The sequence below is a fragment of the Dipteris shenzhenensis genome, chromosome 32 (assembly GCF_047967505.1).
Source record: "Dipteris shenzhenensis isolate YYH24624 ecotype China chromosome 32, Dip_SZ_1.0, whole genome shotgun sequence".
In the NCBI taxonomy this organism is placed as follows: domain Eukaryota; kingdom Viridiplantae; phylum Streptophyta; class Polypodiopsida; order Gleicheniales; family Dipteridaceae; genus Dipteris; species Dipteris shenzhenensis.
Genome location: NC_141627.1, coordinates 25,942,677 through 25,947,064, shown reverse-complemented (window position 1 = coordinate 25,947,064; position 4,388 = coordinate 25,942,677). Strand labels below are relative to the sequence as shown.

Sequence of the window (4,388 nt, the reverse complement as noted above, 5' to 3'; positions counted from 1 at the left end):
AGCGAGAGACGAGAGAGTCTAAACTGCAGAGAATTGCATCGCCCACTTGCGAATCACCTGCAACACCGTCATCTCTCTATCCTATCTTGATCTCCTGCAACCCTTTTCCCACTCCCTGCTCCTTCCTTGCCTCTCCCATTTCAGCCATATGGCATCCTCTCGTGAGGTACCCCGCTGGACCCCTAGCCCTCTTAAATTTGTTGATCCCGCAGTCGATGATCAAATGGTCATGGCGCCCGCAAGCCACTCTCGACTTTGCGATTCCGATGATGACTTCAGCAACTTTGGATCTACTCGTGAAATTCAGTTGGGAACGAATATAGAAAATCCAAAATGGAAGCTACCGGAAGCCTCTGCGAGCCCGTTTAATGAGAGCTCTTCTAATGCTATGGATGCACCGCGAGCGATTAGAAATAGTGATGCCTATGAAAGTGAGCAACGCCGGTCGCCTGCCATGCAAATGACGAGCACCATTTTACCCAACGTGAAGCAGACCATTACAACCTCAAAAAGTTATGGAGAATTCCACTGGCCTCAAGGCCGGGGTCACGGAAAACTGTCTATTCGAGACTATGATAACTCTGCCGTATGGCTTACATGGAAAGATCTCTGGGTAACCGTCTCCAGTCCTAAGGGAGGAACACGGCCTCTTCTTCAGGGTCTAACAGGATATGCTGAGCAAGGTCGTGTGATGGCCATCATGGGTCCTTCAGGCTCCGGTAAATCGACACTGCTGGACACTCTAGCAGGTATGCCCGTCTCTTCCGGTCCAACACATGCACAAATTCTCGTGGCGAGAATTCTCACTTCTAATACCAACGCTCGATCGAATGACTCGCCTGTACTGTAACAATTTTCTTTTTGCAAGGAATCATGTGAGCTCGTTTCAGGGAGAAATCGGATGCAAGGTTCATTTATTTCGTTATTGGCTTTTTAGGACGCTTGGCCAGCAACACAAACCAGACGGGAGAGATTCTAGTGAATGGAAGAAGACAATCCCTATCTTATGGCAAAGCGGTAAGTAGATTGATGCAGGCAGTAAGACATTGTTAGGAGCTGCTGGTACTAGTCCCTTCCACTCTCTTTTGGTCCTACTCTACGCATTGACTATATTGAGATGTCTTCTCGTATCCCCAGGCATATGTCACACAGGATTGTGCTAATGGCTACCCTCACCGTAAAGGAAGCAGTATTCTACTCAGCGCGACTGCAGCTGCCGAATGACATGCCTATCGAAGAGAAGAAAGAAAGAGCTGAAAGTAGGATAAGGGAAATGGGACTACAAGACTCGATGAATACACGCATTGGAGGTTGGCGTGCTCGCGGACTGAGTGGGGGTGAGAAACGACGAGTAAGCATTGCGATCGAGATACTTACAAGCCCACGCCTTCTCTTTCTTGACGAGCCTACGAGTGGTCTGGACAGGTGAATGAGTTCCTCATTATTAGCTATTCCAGCAGTCTCCTAAATTGATTCTGCTTGCAGCCATACACACAGTTTTCTCACGACGAATTGACACACGGTTATCAATCTGTTGTATCGTGCTGCAGCGCTGCCGCATTTCACGTAGTGAACAGATTGAAAACCCTTGCAATGGATGGAAAGACTGTTATCGCATCCATTCATCAGCCCAGTAGTGATGTTTTTGAGCTCTTCACCTTCTTGTACTTGCTATCAAATGGAAGGACGGTCTATTTCGGAGAAGCTTCAGGAGCGCGGGAGGTATTTATACGATTGGTGGATCTGTTTCAAGTGGCGGAGAATAATTGCTAATCTTGTGTCTCGCCAGTTTCTTATCTAGTTGATGTTCGCACTGTAGTTCTTCCATGACAATGGATTCCCTTGTCCGCCTATGCGGAACCCCTCCGATCATTACTTGAGAACCATAAACTCAGACTTTGAAAGAGTAAGAATCATCCTAAAGATTGTGCTCTGAATGAGTATTAAAACATTCGTATTTCCTCGACTCGACTCTTACGTTAGTAGGAGACAAGAAACGAGATGTTGTTGGCTCTTTATTCGGCTAAAATCTTGCTCCAATATGCTACCGCTGCAGGATGTCGAAGATATTGAAGGCGGTGGTCCAGGGCGTAAAATGACGACAGAACAGGTGATAGACCTCCTTGTGGGAGCTTATAAAACTTCCGAAACGGCCATGACGGTATCCAGGCACGTCAACAACATATCGAATAAGGTATGGATTGACGTGCTGAATGACTTGCTCAATTGGTTCTTTTCCTCAATGATGGTTAGGAAGCGTAATTAACGTCAATTGGTTCTTTTCCTCAATGATGATTCGGAAGCGTAAGTAACATTTGTTGCAATTGGCATGTGCAGCAAGGTGCAGCAATGGAGTCTTTTTCCGCGCACGCCAACTTCTTCACACAGGTTCATGTTCTCACTCGGAGGTCCTTCAAAAACATGTACAGGGATTTGGGTTACTATTGGCTTCGACTGGGAATCTATGTGGCGCTTTGCCTGTGCGTTGGGACCATCTACTATAAGGTTGGAGATGGATACAGTGCCATACAAGTAAGACCTTTGTGCTTTAAAACTTGAATATGACAGTCAGTTCATGGATAACTACATACAACGTATCGATGTACTACTGGATGCAGGCAAGAGGTGCGATGCTAATGTTCGTAGCTGCCTTCCTAACCTTCATGGCGATAGGAGGCTTTCCAGCGTTTGTGGAAGACATGAGGGTAATCGAAATGTATCTCAAAGAGAATTTGAATTTCAAATTTGGTGAAACCAAATAATGGCTTTTCTCAATGCAGGTGTTTGATCGAGAGAGGGTCAACGGGCATTATGGAGTGGCATCTTTCGTCTTTGCCAACACTCTCTCATCTATTCCTTTCTTGCTGTTGATCTCTGCGTTGCCTGGAGCGATCGCCTACTTCCTTGTCGATCTCCACCATGGATTTGTACACTTTACATACTTCATTCTCACGCTTTTTGCCTGCATGATCCTTGTGGAGAGCTTGATGATGACGGTTGCGAGCATTGTACCGGATTTTCTCATGGGAATTATCACAGGAGCTGGCATTCAAGTTCGTCTCTCCACCCTTAATACAAATGCAAAACACGTAACATTTATCTGTTTGTTTGTTTGAGGTATGCGTATGCATAATATTGCCTGTTGTGCTTGCTTTACACACGTGGACGCCAAGCTTGAGTATTATTGTTGTATGATTTCAATCTGCTTGACTTTCTTAAGAGCATCATAACTCTTAGTACAAACCCATACTTTCATGCCTCGCAGGGAGTGTTCATCCTAAATGGTGGCCTTTTCCGGCTTCCAAATGATCTGCCTAAGCCCGTTTGGAAATATCCCATGTCTTATATTGCTTTCCACACATATGCAAATCAGGTAACAACTCGACCTCCTTTTGGCGAGGGTTTGATACGTTGTTGTTGGGTTTTGCATGTGATAATTGACATTGGGTTTTGCATGTGGATTATCAGGGATTCTACAAGAATGACTTTATGGGATTGAGCTTTGAGAACAATGTAGTAGGGGAGCCTCGGATTTCTGGTGAGACAATTTTGAGAGAGACTTATCAAGTGACGATGAGCTACTCAAAATGGGTAGATCTTTTCATAATTTTAGGGATGGCTGTGGCATATCGTGTCATCTTCTTCTCTCTCATTAAGCTAAAAGAGAAAATGCACCCAATAATGCGTTCCCTTCTATTAAAGTATTGTGCGTCACAAATTAATATGTTCACAAATTAATATGTTTACAATTCCCCCTAAGTAGTAGCTAGAATAACATGTTGGTGGGAACCTTTTGGCACTATATTCGACCTTTGGGTGACTTAGTAATTTCTAAATACTATGCATAAGTAATTAGGCCTATATGTCAACAACCATCATTGTTTGGCATCTAGGCAAAACTTGTCCTCCCTATTTTGTAACATTAAAGGGATTCTACTACTCTACTCCATGAAGATTTTGTATAAAGATGTAACATATATATGCTATTTCCTTCTTATATCCCAAATCTTTTGTAGCACTATGTGATATCAAAATTTTATACATTCATGTAAGTTTTGACATTTCATTTTTCACGTTAACATCATGTGAATACATTATAATGTGAGTTCAATTCCATGTTATATTGTACCTACAAAATTATAGAATATAACCTTTATATAAAATCTATTAAAAGATAAATTTTTTGTCTTTCGATTGCAATAAACTCACACTTGTAATGGGAATGTTACATGTGTTCACATTTGCATATTAGAAAGATTTTAGACGTGCCAAAATCCAAAGGGTTTTTCAAAATAGTACAAAGTTTCATTTCTTTAAGCATACGGCATTATTAAAAAGGTAAGATCTAAAGAAGCAAATTGTCGTTTGTAACAAAAAAGTAACTTTTC

At 42.7% G+C, this 4,388-nt stretch overlaps 1 pseudogene; it reads left to right on the top strand.

Annotated features, from left to right (window-relative positions):
* The first annotated feature begins 229 nt into the window (after positions 1 to 229).
* LOC147880516 (ABC transporter G family member 1-like) lies at positions 230 to 3,738 on the top strand (annotated as a pseudogene).
* The last annotated feature ends 650 nt before the right edge of the window (positions 3,739 to 4,388 follow it).